Genomic DNA, 15,989 nt, shown 5'->3' on the forward strand with positions numbered 1-15,989 from the left:
AACCTCCAATTGAATTGGAGAGGATTTAGATAGCTCCTCCTCAGGAGTACTACCCTCAAACCTTTCAGTCTGTGAAGACTGTTTTGCACATGAAGGGGCATTAGAAGTGTACATGGGGTCTTCAGTAAAAACTGATGAATCCCCCATGTTTGTGATAGTATCATCAAGGTCTACCCCAGCATGTAGCCTCTCACCATTTAAATGGATTTCCTGGGTGGTGAACAAAGCTTCTTGAGCTAGGTCACTTGATTTTTGTTGTACTTGAGAAGTGGATTCAAGTGGAATTGGAATAGAAGATATTTAAGTCATAAGAATTTGGTGCTCAGTTGTGAGTGTTGGCAGCTCCTCATGAATAAATGAGGGAGCTTCAAGAGATATGCTCTCACTGTGTGTGCCTTCCTTGTTTCTTCTACCATACACTTGAATTGCTTCTTGTGCAGGCTGTGCAGACTCACTCCTGGTGGTTTTTACAACTGCTTCATGTTGGGAGGATGTAGAGGTGGCTAGAGTGGTCAGCTTAGGTTGTTTACTTCTTTTGGATATTTTGACCAGAGGTGATTCTTTATCAGCTATCTCCTCACCACTCTCAATTATTGCAGTCAGCTTTATCCCCTTTCTCTTCTTTTTACTGACCTCATCCTTTTGAGAAGATGAGGTAGTTGGTTTCCTAGCTTCTGAAGGTTGTGAAAGAATCGTTGCAGCTTGGGAAGATCCCTATTGGTGTTCCCGTGTTTGTACTTCCACAGGTTCAGGAATCATAGTTGTGCTAGATTGTGCATTAGATCTCATGTCAGACATATGATAAGGGTAAGTCCTAAACCCCTCTAACATAAATGGAGTGATTTTCAGACTTACATTGACCTTATTCTTTGTAGTAAGTGCGCCAAAGATTATTTTGGACACTTGCTTACAGTTGCCTATTTTATTACTATCTATACCATTTAGTAGGTGTATGTCAGCTACTTTATTATTTAAAGTGGACATAATAAATCTAGGAAAGAAAATTTCTTTACCTCTAGCTGACAGGGGCATAGTTAGCCTGGTTGCAAGTTCTTCCAGGATCGGCAGACCAACATTCAAGTGTCTATTGTGGGAAATTGAATACACCAGCTTTTGCACCACACTTGAAATGTTGTCATATCCCGTCTTCCTGCATGTAAATGCTCTCACCACTGAATCAAAAATGAATGACCACTCCTTCCTTAGATTAATTATGTTTAGGCTTGATAAGTTGATTCTTCCACCATAGTTGATGAAGTCCAGAAACTCAATCAGCTCATCAGGAGTAGGCACCTCCACCAGATTTGCAGTAGGCAGTCCCAAAGCTAGGTTCACATCCTGCTCATTAAACTTAATTTGTTGACCTCCAACTGAGCAAGTCACTACCAAGGATACAACATCATCATGCATCACAATCCTTACCAAAGCTCTAGTCCAAAATGCATGCAACACATCCAGGTACAATACTGGATTAGTAGTCAAGGCTCCTGTAATGTAAGATCCAGACAGAAATTTCACAAACCCCTTGAAACTGTCAGGGGCTTGGTTAGCATCAGTAAAAGCCAAGTAGTTTGTTCCTTTCTCTGGGATAGTTGCTTTAATAGTGTTTTGTTCCATTGTAGTATAGTAAGACAGAATGGGTAATAAGAATTTTTGAGAAAGGAGTAGAAATGAGAGAGAAATGGGTTTTTGCTTGAAAGGCTAGGTCAATTTAGATCTCGAAGTTGTAAGTATGTATATGTATCGAGAAGTCTGGGTATTCAAAGTAAAAGTAAATGACTTATCGAGATCTCAAAAATAGACGTTTGGAGTTTATTTATCGAGAAGTCATTTTAAGAAATGAAATACATATCCAAAAGTCATTTTAAATTACTCTTTTAGAGAACTCAAAATTGACTTATCGAGATGTCAAATAAATACCCAGTTTGTCCAAAAAGTGGACTGAATTAAATCTAACTTTTATTTGAATAAATTCAAAATAAAATTAGAATGAATTTTCCAAAAGTATTTTACCAAAATAATTTATTAAATTAAATTATTTCAGTTCTTAGTTATTGATAAGTCAAAAATTACACTTGTAGAGAACTCTGTGAATTAATACTATTAGAGAACTCTACAAAGACTTATCAATAAGTCATATTAAGCCTATCGAAAAGTCACTCGAGAAGTCAGTAATTGACTTATCAAGGACTCACCCGAGAAGTCCTAAAATGACTTGTCGAGAAGCCAATTTTTACTTATCGAGAACTCAGTTCTCTATATACTTTTGGTTTTTGTAATTCTGCCTTGTGTTAATTTTACATATTAAGAATGTAAATTAATAACTGAGCAGTTTACTTAGAATTTTGAAAAATTCCAAGTTGAATTTGAATTTGAAAAACAAATATGCAGAGATTTCCGAAATATTTATAATTCATATTTCAGTTAATTTCCAATTTAATCAAAATAATTTTGATTTACTGGAGATTAATCAGCTGCAAAACATTAGCTGAGTTCTTGCTTTATGATGAAGAGTTAAGCATTCCAATTTCACCTACAAGTCTAGTGAAAGTTGTTTTATCCAAAGGTTTAGTAAAAATGTCAGCTAATTATTTTTCTGATGGTAAAATATTTAGCTTCAGCTGTAAGGTGATACGGATTGTTGTTTCTTGCTATACCAAGATACAATTCTTTGTCCAAGAAATTGACAGCTTCCACTAATACTCTTTCTGTCAATCCTGCATCCAGCAAAATCTGCATCTATATAACCAACAGCTTCAAAACCAGTTCCCTTAGGATACCATAATCCCAAGTTTGGAGTTTCCTTAAAGTATCTGAAAATATTCTTTCTCCCCGTAAGTTTGTGTGATTAAATTCAGGTGTATGAGATCAGCTTCCATTTTCATGATTTTCCTGTTGAGTAATATCTTCATTTTTCTTTTCTGACAGACTACACAAACTTCAACTTGAGCAAACTCCAGCTTAAGCATGTCTCTTACTAACTCCTTTTTGACAAGGTGTTAATTTCCTTGAAATTCAAGTGAGACAGATTTTTATGTCATCGCTTGTTTACTTCTTCTCATGCCTTGGCGTAGATGCAACAAACATCATCCTTATTTATTGAGTCAAAATCTGCAACAAACAAGCTTCCTTTCCTTGCTCCTTTCAGAGCAACTTCACCAGTTTTCTTGCTGACAACAGTGCATTCTTCTTTGTTGAGTAAGACTTAAGGCCTTTGTCTGCAAATTTGCTAACTCTGAGAAGATTCACTTCAAGACCAGCTACCAGTGCTACATCATCAAAGACAACATTTTCAGAAATAATCTTGCCATATCCCATTGTGAATCCTTTGTTGTTGTCTCCAAAGGTCACCAAAGGGCCAGCTTTCTCCTCAAACTATGATAGCAGGGCCTTATCACCTGTCATATACCTGGAACATCCACTGTCTATGATCCAGATGACTCTCTACACTATGCCCTACACACAATGAGTCTTAAGGGTGTTTAGAAACCCAAGCAGTGTTGGGTAGTTTCTTCTTAGTAACTTGTTCAGTAGAAGCAAAATGAGTTATTTTAGAAAAAATAGAATTCAGTGACTGTTGTGCGTGTTTTCCTTCTGATGTGGACTCATTTCTTGTTTCTTTAAGGTCTACCCTCAGTTTGTGGCAATCTTCATTACTTTCAAGTTGCAAGAAATGCAATCAAACTTATCACAGAATGAATAGGGATCATTTGAATCTGCTTCATTGTATTTGCAAGTTCCTTCAGTTGGCTTGCTAACAACCTTTTTACAAAGGTGAGTTAGATGGTTTGCAGAGCCAATTTTTCACACTTCTTTCTAGGAGCATTGGCAACATAAGAAAAATTATTGATTTTGTTTATCCCTATTTTCCCATTTCTATTTTTCCTTTTCTTTCTTGCATCTTCAGTTTTGGTTTCTTTAACAGGAGTCTTGGGACTTTGTTTATTCATGAGCTTCTCTTCAGTATTGGAAGACTGAACTGATTCTTCAGTTTTCTTCTTTTTATCTTCATCACCAATTTCTTGCTTGATAATCAATTCTTCTTCACTGAAGTTGACTTCACATGCTTTGAATATAGGTGCATTAACCTCTTTTAAAAAGGTTGGAGCATTCTCAGTTTTCTTTGCTTTCCCTTTGTCACCTATAGTCTTCTTTTTGTCATTCATGGCATCATAATCAGGTCCAATAGTAATGTTTACACATGACTTATTCTTCTCATGATATTATCCGACCAGTTCAGATGCATTTCTGAAAGATTTCATCTTTACTTCATTCTTTTCCAGCTTCTCCCTTATCACTGCTTCAATTTCATTTGCACACTTGAGCTTGTTCTTTAGATAAGTATTTTCTTGTTTTAAAGCTTCAAGCTCCACCAACAACAATTCAATTTCTTGCTTCTCACTTTCAAGCTTCTCATTTATCTTTGTTAATCTGCTAACTTCTTCATTAGCAGCAACCATGCTTGTGTGAATGTGAAATATTTCCGTGCTCATCTTTTCAACACTTTCCTTATATTGATTCATATTTAAATCAGTAGTGGTAAGAGTTGGTGTCTGTGATTTAGATGAGGATGATTCTCCTTGCTCCAGGGCCATGAGTGCATAATTACCAAATTCTTCATCTTCATCATTCTCAGAGTCATCCCAACTTTTACCCTATGCAATATAAGCTTTACTTTGTTGTTTTCTTAGAAGAGCTTCATACTTTGCTTCAAGTTCAAGATAAGCCTTGTCTTTCTTTTCTTTCTTGGGTTTCCTACATTCTGTAGCAAAGTGGCCTTGTTCATCACAATTGAAGCATCTTATATTAGATATGTCAACAGATCCAGTTTTGTAGCCATTCTTGCTATCAGAATTTGTTAGATATATTTGAGATGTCATGTCTAATATGTTTCATGTTTAGTTTTCAGATCTTAACAAACAGGAAATATCAGTACTTACTGGAATCAGTACTTACTGAAAGTCAGAACTTAAAGATATCAGAACTTATATTATCAGAAGATAAATATCAGAAGATGGATATCAGAACTTAAGTACGGGAGGACTAACAGTTAAGGAAGGAAGCTGATTTATAGGAAAGAAGATCGAGACTAATACAAAGAGAAGATATGCATGGAAAGAGTTAGAGGACTGAAAGAATTGTATAAGATATCTGATTGATATATTTTAGGAGATAGAATTATATTCCATATCAATTAGAAGTTATCTTGTAACTGTGTACTATATAAACACAGACATAGGTTTACACTATATTTGTTACCATTATCGAGAAGATCATACATTATAACCTAGCAGCTCTCGTGATATTTGTTCATCACTGAGAGAGAACAGTTCCATTGTAAAAGAGTTTATTATATCGAATATATATGTTTACTGTTGCTTGTGTTCGAAATCAATTTGATTGTATTCTACACTGTATTCAACCCTCTTCTACAGTATTGTGTGACCTAACAATTGGTATCAGAGCCTATCTGTTAACACACATACAGTAAAGATCCAAACAATCATGTCTGAGGAAGCAGAAAATCCAACCAAGCCCACCAAAACTGAAGAAACTAAAAACACTCAAATCCATAGTCGATATGAGACTATTAGGGTTCCCATACTGAGATCTTCTGAGTATCCCGTATGGAAAGTGAAGATGGCTATGTTTCTGGAAGCTATTGATCTAAAATACTTTGACAGAATTAATGAAGGACCGCATAAGCCAACCAAGCTCTCTGTTGTAGTTACAGATCATCCAGCAAAGACCATACCAAAGGAGAAAAATGAGTATACAGCTAAAGATATCTCATCCATTTCCAAGGATGCAAAGGTAAGGCATTTGCTACATAGTGCCATTGATAATGTCATGTCAAACAGGGTAATTCATTGCAAGACTGCAAAGGAGATATGGGATGCTTTGGAGACAAGATGTCAGGGAACTAATGCAATCAAGAAGAACATGAGGACTATACTCACTCAAGAGTATGAGCACTTTGATTCAAAAGGTGATGAGTCATTAACTGACTTATATGACAGGTTTATCAAACTCTTGAATGATCTGTCACTGGTGGACAAGGAATATGATCTTGAAGATTCAAATCTGAAATTCCTTTTAGCTCTTCCTAAAAATTAGGATTTGAAATCTACTACTATAAGAGACAACTATGCTCTTGAAGAAACTACTCTTGATGAAATCTATGGTATGCTCAAGACTCATGAACTTGAGATGGATCAAAGGAGCAAGAGACATGGGAGAAAGTCAAGGACAGTTGCTCTTAAGGCTGAAGAGCAATCCCCCTAAGTGTTTGTCTCAAAGAGAGGCAAAGGAAAGGCTCTCATCACAAAGTCTGATTCAGAATCATCAAGTTATAATGATGATGATACAGAAACTGAAAGTTTACCTGAAATAGATGCTGATGAAGAGATGATGAAATTGTGTGCTCTTATGGTGAAGGGTATCACAAAGATTGCCTATAGAAAATTCAGAAGGGGAAAGAAATTTTCTAGGAAAGATGTAAGTTCTGATAAAAAGGGTTTCAGAAAATCTGAAGGCAAAGGAGGAAAGTCTGATAGAGGAGATTACTCAAATGTCAAATGCTACAATTGTGGTGAGAAAGGCCACATATCTCCTGATTGCAAGAAAGGAAAAAGTAACAAAGGCAATGCACTTGTCACAAAGAAGAAAAGCTGGACAGGCACTTCAGATTCTGAAGATGAGGAGAACTGTGCCTTGATGGCAAATGCTGATAGCAATTCTGATGATGCTGAGTTAAAGGTACCTCGAACAACTTATGCTTTTCATACTGATAATATTACTGAGTTGAGATCATATTTTAAAACCATGTTTATTAGTTACAGAGATCAAACTTTAACATGTGAAAGATTAACTTCTGAAAATCTTGCTTATAAGAAAAGGAATGAGTATTTAGAAAAAGAGTTAGTTATGTTCCATCAAACTCAGAAAGAGAGAGATGATGCTTTTTATGTTAGAGATGAATTGCTAAAATTGAATAAATCTCTCAAAACTGAGTTAAAAAAAGAAAAATAGATTATCAGGACTTGGAATAACTCTGGCAGGACAACTCAGAATTTATTAAGTAGTGGAAACTGGAAAGAGGGCTTAGGTTATGGATATGATAAAAGTGAAAAAGGAACTGAACAAATTGAGCCAATTGTTGTTAAACAAACTGTTAAGCCAAAGGTAAATCAAGTTAAGTTTGTAGCCAAAACTATAGAGTCTGATTCTGGAAAGATGAAAGAGTCTGTGACAGAAGTTAAGGAGAAGTCAACTTCTGACAAATTAGAACAGGATAAACCAGCTCAAGTCAACATAGGCTTAATGACAAAGAAGCAGCTTAAGCATAAGCTGAAAGAAATAAGGAATGTCAACAAGGTTAAGGCAGCTAGGAAAAATAGGAATGGAAAGGAAGGTGTGAATAAAAGCAATAATTATATGCCTGTACCTAATGCTCCTAGAAAGAAATGTTATAACTGTGGAAACTCTAACCATCTTGCTTCTTTTTGCAGGAAGAATAATAATATAAACTCTTTACCTCCTAAGTCAGGAGTTAAGAGTCAGTCTGTTAGGTTTAAGCCACAAAATCCTTGTTTTCATTGTGGTAGTTTATGGCATTCCATTTATACTTGTAAGGAATATCATAATTTATACTATGATTATTATCAAATAAAACCTTCTTTGAAGAAAGTTGCTTTCATTCCTTCTAGTGTAAAGTCTGATGCAAAGTCTGATATAAGTTCTGATAAACAGCATGTTAGCATAAACTCTGATATTAAATCCGCTGCAAATGCTAACAAACTTAAAAAGGCCAAAGGATCCAAGCAAGTCTGGGTCCTTAAAACTAACCATTAGTGGTATTTGTGATTGCAGGGCAATAGGAGAAACATCCTAGTACTGGATAGTGGATGTTCAGGACATATGACTGAAAATAAAGCCCTCCTCTCATACTTTGTGGAGAAAGCTGTCCCAGGAGTTTCTTATGGATATGGCAACATGGGAAAAACTCTGGGATATGGCAATATTAATCTTGGGAATGTCATCATTGAAACAGTAGCTCTTGTCTCATGACTTATACACAATCTGCTAAGTGTGAGTCAAATATGTGACATTGGTTATCATGTGGATTTCTTTACAGAATACTGTGAAGTTGTAAGCAATTCTACAGGCAAAATGGTTCTGAAAGGTTACAGGCATGGTAACATTTATGAAGCCAGACTTTCAACAACTTCTGATGGTTCTGCAATCTGTCTGTTGAGTAGAGCATCAATTGAAGAAAGCTGGAATTGGCACAAAAGACTCTCTCATTTAAACTTCAACCACATAAATGAGCTTGTAAAGAAAGACCTTGTGAGAGGATTACCAAAATCAGTATTTTCTCCTGATGGCCTTTGTGATTCATGTCAAAAGGTAAAAAAAGAAAATCTTCTTTCAAGAGCAAAACCGAGTCATCAATTCTTGAGCCTTATCACCTACTTCATGTTGATCTATTTGGTCTAGTCATGTCAATTGCAAAGAAGAAATATGTTATGGTTATAGTGGATGAGTTCACAAGGTACACTTGGGTGTACTTCTTGCACAGGAAGAATGAAACTGCATTTACTCTAACTGATCATGTTAGACAGCTGGATAAGTTAGTCAAAGATTCTGTTAAAATTATAAGGAGTGATAATGGAACTGAGTTCAAGAATTCAATCATGGAAGAGTTTTTCAAAAAGCATGGAATCAAACAGGAATTTTCTGCACCTGGAACTCTACAGCAAAATGGAGTTGTAGAAAGAAAGAACATGACTCTCATTGAAGCTGCACGAACTATGCTTGATGAAGCAAAGATGCCAACCTACTTTTGGGCTGAAGCTGTGCAGACTGCTTGTTTTACACAGAATACAACACTCATAAACAAGCAAGGAAAAACACCATATGAGATGGTGAAGAAAAAGAATCCAAATCTGAAATACTTTCATGTATTTGGTTGCAAGTATTTTGTTCTTAAGACTCATCCTGAGCAGCTATCAAAATTTGATCTAAAAGCTGATGAAGGAATCTTTGTTGGATATCCACTTTCCACAAAAGCCTTCAGAGTCTATAATTTAAGAACAAGGGTTGTCATGGAATCTATCAATGTATCTTTTGATGATAAGAAGACTACTGGACTTGAAGATATCAATGATCACGATCAGCTGTGATTTGAAAATGAAGACTTAAATTCTGATTCTGGAAATTCTGATGGCTTATACTCTGATCCTGTAAGTACTGATGTCATTGAATCTGTGGTAACAACTCCAAAGAAAAATGCACTTGTCCAGGGGGAGCAAGCTAAAGATTCTACCACATCTCAAGACTCTAAAGAAGCATCAGAACCTGACACTGGCTCTTCAAGTTCTGATTCACCTAGTTTTGATGAGCCAAATTTTGATAATTCTGGAAGCTCTGATACTTCAAATCCTGAAGGATCCAAGTCAAATTCTGAAGTCTCAGAGAGCACAACTACAGGGGGAGCATCAGGAAATACAGATGGAGACAACATGGATCATGGGGGATGATCCAGTTCTAGAAGTCAACTTCAATCTGCAAGGAAGTGGACCAAATCTCATACACCTGACTTAATTATTGGAGATCCTGAAGTAGGTGTCAGAACTAGAACTGTAACATCAAATGAATGTCTCTATCATTCTTTTCTATCTCAGACTGAACCAAAGAAAGTGGAAGAAGCTCTTTAAGATGCTGATTGGGTGCAAGCAATGCAGGAAGTGTTAAATGAATTTGAAATAAATAAAGTCTGGACCCTAGTGCCAAGACCAAAGAACAGATCAGTTGTTGGCACAAAATGGGTGTTCAGAAACAAAACTGACAGTGATGGCATAATTACAAGGAATAAAGCAAGGGGGGTTTCTAAAGGCTACTCTCAAGAGGAGGGTATTGTTAGATATATTTGAGATGTCATGTCTAATATATTTCATGTTTAGTTTTCAGAACTTAACAAATAGGAAATATCAGTACTTACTGGAATCAGTACTTACTGGAAGTCAGAACTTAAGGATATCAGAACTTAGATTATCAAAAGATAAATATCAGAAGATGGATATCAGAACTTAAGTATGGGAGGACTAACAGTTAAGGAAGGAAGCTGATTTACAGGAAAGAAGATCGAGACTAATACAAAGAGAAGATATGCATGGAAAGAGTTAGAGGACTGCAAGAATTATATAATATATCTGATTGATATATTTTAGGAGATAGAATTATATTCCATATCAATTAGAAGTTATCTTATAACTGTGTACTATATAAACACAGACATAGGTTTACACTATATGTGTTATCATTATCGAGAAGATCATATATTGTAACCTAGCAGCTCTCGTGATATTTGTTCATCACTGAGAGAGAACAGTTCCATTGTAACAGAGTTTATTATATCAAATATATCTGTTTACGGTTACTTGTGTTTGAAATCGATTTGATTGTATTCTACACTGTATTCACCCCCTTCTACAGGGGGTGAATGTTACTATTTTTAGGCTTTTCTTGAATGTTTTTTGGTTGGTTGAACAAAGTAAATTTAATCTTGTAGAAATGTGTTACTGCAGGAATTTAAACATGTAAGAATAAGGAACACAGATCTTTTCAAAACTCAATTAATTTTATATTAAAATTAAGAATGTTTTGCTACAAAATTTATAGGCTCTTTGATGTTGAAGAGCTTAACTTCTCCTTGAGATTGTTACAAGATTTCTATCTCAATTGTTACAACTGACTAATGACCAGTGTTAACTTTATAACTCAGTTAACTGTTGGTTTACACAGTGTGTAATAAGACATGCTATTAGCTTTTCTAAATTGTCACTTGGCATTTCTATTTATAGAAAAGTAGATCTTCCATTTCTGGCTTAGCATATCTTTAGCATCCCGTGTTCACTTTGATCTTCCTTTATCAGTTAATATTCACCATTGATCTTGCACATTCTTCAAGCTGCTTTTTGTAGACTTGTCAATCCAGCTGTTAGATTGTTTGTTGATTGTTTATCTTGGATATTGAACTGATCTGTAACTTTGTACTTTGAGATTGTACCTCAAGATCTCCAGTTTAGGTCTATAGAACACTTGACAGCTCGATAAGTATATTGTCTTATCGAGATCTCTATTACTCTATATTTAATTTGGCTTGTAGAGGTCTTCAGTTCTCTATAAGAGAATTTTGGCTTGTCGAGATCTCTAGTCTTCACATCTTCACTTTGGCTTATCGATAACTCTTAGTTCTCTAGTAGCTTCTTGACTTTTCGATATCTCAGAGTTCTCTAGTCATATTTAACTTGTCGATATCTCAGAGTTCTCTAGTCAAAATTTAACTTGTCGATGTCTCTGATTTCTCTAGTGAAATATGACTTATCAATATCTCTGAGTTCTCTAGTAGACTTAGACTTATCGATAACTCAGAGTTCCCTAATGAATGTAGACTTGTCGATAACTCTGAGTTCTTTAGTGAAGAAACGACTTGTCGATATCTCCAATCTTAATGTCTTCAATTTGGCTTGTCGATATCTCTGAGTTATCTAGTAGCTTTCTTGACTTCTCGATAAGCCATTCTGGAGTTCTCGAATGACTTCTCTATAACATTAAATCTGTGACTTGTAGAGATCTTGACTTAGAGTATTTTTCCTAAAACATATTTATTCAACTCCAAGCTTCTTCATAATTCTTCTGAGGCATGATCTTCTTAATCTTCTTCCAGATGGAATTCTTAGGCTTGACACTGTTTATAGAAAAATGGTCCAGTCTGCTCCATTGACATTTTTACAGACTTCAAATTTTACAATTACAAAATACAGATTAAGATAACAATACAACTTACTTAGGGTTGACAAAATGTCTTAGTCTTGTTAAAGTGCAGGCATGTCTTTTACAACAGAGGAATAATCGAATATTGGTTGAAGCTGCAAGGATAATGCTCAATAAATCCAATCTTCCTACCTACTTCTGGGCAGAAGCAGTTAACACTGCATGCTATACTCAAAACAGAACCCTGATCTACAAGATATATGAGAAGACCCCTTATGAGTTAATGGTCAATAAGAAACCATCAGTGAAATACTTTCACGTATTTGGAGAAAAGTTCTTTGTGCTTAAGGACGATGAGCATCTTGGCAAGTTTGATGCTAAAACCGAAGAAGGTATCTTTCTGGGCTATTCTCTGGGGTCAAAAGCTTACAAGGTATATATGATTAGTGATCAAAAGGTTGTAGAAAGCCTTAATGTAACTTTTAATGATGCCAAGCTCCAAGTTATTCAAAAGGATGATGATGATGATAATCTTGATTTTGACGATCTTTCTGATGATGAAGATGTTCCAGAAAATAATGATAATGATAATGGTAATGATCCTTATGATCATAATTCTGATACAGCTTCTGAAGGGAATGATATAAGACAAGTAATGATAGTAAAACTATATATGGGACTAGTCCTCAAGCTTCAGATTCTGGAAATCAAGCTGGCAACAACTCAAGGGGAGTAGAACAAGAAGCATAACAAGGATCCACTAGTCGGAATCAATATAATTTTGAAAATGTTGAGTCTTCAAGAGCTAATTTACCAAGAAAAAAAGTATGGAGTAAAGATTATCCTTGGTATTTGGTACATAGTGATCCAGATAGTGGAGTTCAGACAGGAAAAGCTACAATGAATGAGTGCTTTTATTCTGGGTTTATATCTCAAATGGAACCAAAGAAAGTAGATGAAGCTCTTGAAGATCTAGATTGGGTGATTGTTATGCAAGAGGAACTCAATTAGTTCGAGAGATAAATAGTGTGAAAGTTTGTACCCAGATATCAAGATAAATCTGTGATGGCACTAAATGGGTTTTCAAAAATAAGCTTGATGAAGATGGAATTGTAACAAGAAACAAGGCGAGACTGCTTGCTAAGGGTTATTCTCAAGAAGAAGGGATTGGCTACGATGAAACCTTTGCACCAGTTGCTACACTTGAAGCCATCAGGATATTTTTAGGATTTGCAGCATATTCAAATTTCAAGGTATATTAGATGGTTGTAAAAAGTGCTTTCCTAAATGATGAGATTGAAGAAGAGGTCTATATGGAGCAACCCCCTGGCTTCATAGATCCTGAGTTTGAAGATTTTGTCAATTTTCTATTCAAGGCTCTTTATGGTCTAAAGCAAGCACAGAGAACATGGTATGACACTCTCTCAGAATTTTTTCTTGAAAATGGTTTTCTAGAGGTATCATAGATAAGACTCTATTTTACAAAAAGCATAAAAATGATATCATACTTGTGCAAGTCTATGTTGAAGACATTATATTTGGGTCTATGAATGATGAACTTTGTGCATGGTTTGCTAAGCTTATGCAGAGTAGGTATGAGATGAGTCTGATGGGTGAGTTGAACTTCTTTCTTGGGCTTCAAGTGAATCAGAAGCTAGATGGTATCTTCATTTGTCAAACGAAGTACATCAGAGATCTTCTAAAGAAATATAAGTTGGAAGATTCAAAACCTGCAAAGACTCCAATGACAATTGTCACAAAACTTGATCAAGACAAGTCTGGTAAGAAGGTGGACATCACTAATTATCGAGGCATGATTGGATCATTGCTCTACCTGACTGCAAGCCTTCTGGATATTATGTTTGCAACATGCTTGTGTGCACGGTTCGAGCCTAAACTAAAGGAATCTCATCTAATAGTCGTCTAAAGAATCTTCAGATATCTGAAGGGTACACCTAATCTAGGTATATGGTATCCTAAAGATACGGGCTTTGATCTCATCGACTACACAGATTCTGATTATGATGGTTGTGAGATTGATCGAAAGAGTACTTCAAGGAGCTGTCATTTTCTTGGAAGAACATTGGTTTCTTGGTTTAGTAAGAAGCAACATTCAATTTCTACATCTACTGCTGAAGTTGAATATATTGCTGCTAGAAGTTGTTGTTCTCAAATTCTTTGGATGAGAAACCAACTCCGAGACTATGGACTTGATTTGAAGAATATTCCTATCTACTGTGACAACACAAGTGCCATAGCAATCTCAAAAAATCCTGTTCAGCACTCTAGGACCAAACACATTAATATAAGGCATCATTTTATAAGAGAGCATATAATGAATGTTATTGTGGAACTTCATTATGTTCCCACAACGGATCAAATTACAGGCATTTTCACAAATCCACTTGATAAAGTTACTTTCAACAAGTTGGTTAGTGAACTTGGCATGTTGAATTTGTCCAATTAATTGGAAATCAACAAATGTAATTTGACGCGGGTAAACTTTACTACCCCTATGATGATGCTTTGAGAGGAATGTAAGTTTACATATCTATTTTCATCATATTTATCCATATTCGTAAAGTTGTTTGAAGCTAACTGATTACCATACGTTACATGTTATAGGCTAGTGGTAAGTAAGTCAAAGTTTTTGAAGCAATATATGAGTTGTTTGAATGTTTACATGATATATATTTTTCTTTGATGCAAACAATTATAATATTGATAGTTATATTAGCGTACACACACACATCTTGATCCTATTGCACTCTGATTTAAGATTGATAAGTGGCATTTTATACCACTTAGAACGTCTTATAATGACTTGAATTGATGTCTTGAAATCAAGTATTTTATGTATTTGATGCGTTTTTCTAGTGTTTGTGCATTTCAGGGTGTTATTTGTATTTGTGGAGAGATTTCATCAGGAATAGGCCTTAGTATGTGCTTGGCATTGCAAGTGGGAAGTTAGGAGCAGAACGCAGCAGAGAATGGGAGCAAAATAATTAATTTTCCAGAAAGGTGGCGGGTGCCCGCTCAGCCTTCCTGGGCGGCCGCTCAGGATTGCTAGGCGGCCGCTCAGGGGCGCGAATTAAAAATCTGCTTTTAGAGTTATTGTTCTGCTGGACTTCCGACTCCTTGACTGGCTGGGTTTTATGGGGCTTCTATATAAGTAGTTTTCAGAGACGTTTCACGTGTGTTGAATCGTGGTATTAATCAAGGAGCAAGGAGATAAGGAAGAAGACTGTTTAGCACATCGCAACAAAGAGGAAGGATAATTCTTGTGATTCTTTTATTCGTTGTATCAGTGGATGCTAGTTTTCTTTACTTTGAACCTTATTACTCTTGTGACGTACTCTGGTTTAATATAAGTAGTTTTATTAATTATTCTCGTGTGTTATTATCATGTTTTCATATGAACCCATGGTGACGATGAGTTCTATCATGGGCTAATCGTGATCATGGGGTCGTAACGGATTTGCTATGGAATTCTTTAGTTAGATGTTTAGTACCTTAGTGTGTGATGATTGTATGATACCTAGTATTGGTTGTGCTTATTCGTCTTATGTGCGTTGCGAACATATAAGATAGGGTGTTAATCTCTTGTGAAGCGACAGTGGATCTTGAGATTTAAAACTTGCCATGCTAGCGTAGGTTCATGTATGTGTATGCATGATTAGTGGCTAACTCTAACCGTTTTACTTGCCCTGTGTAATCATAAGGAATAACTTGTTCTTAAATCGTTATGTTGTCAAATTCAGTAGACATATAGGGTCTCAACATAATTGATGCCTATTCAACTTCTATCTCAATTGTGGATGTTTGGTAGAATAGTATTAGTACAACGAAAGTTGGCTTTTATCAGTTTAGTGTTGTTCGATTAATATCATCACCTTTACATGCAAAGGGTAATAACGATAACTATTGAAGGAAGTAGTAATGAATTTATGATCTCATGTGTGTTTAATATTGTTAATTCAAGTGTCTGTTAAGTGTTTAATTCTCGTAGTTGTTTATAGTTAATAATTAGTTAATCAATCTAAGTGTTATTGCCTTGACATTGAGTAGTAATCATACATTGGTGAGTAAGTGTTAATTGAGCATAATTAATCCGAGTCTCTGTGAGAACGAACTAGAAAGTATTCTATATTACTTGCGAATGCGTATACTTGCGTGTATTATTAGCGCGTGTTGCCGCCCTAACAAGTTTT

The sequence above is a fragment of the Apium graveolens genome, chromosome 2 (assembly GCF_009905375.1).
Source record: "Apium graveolens cultivar Ventura chromosome 2, ASM990537v1, whole genome shotgun sequence".
Classification (NCBI taxonomy): domain Eukaryota; kingdom Viridiplantae; phylum Streptophyta; class Magnoliopsida; order Apiales; family Apiaceae; genus Apium; species Apium graveolens.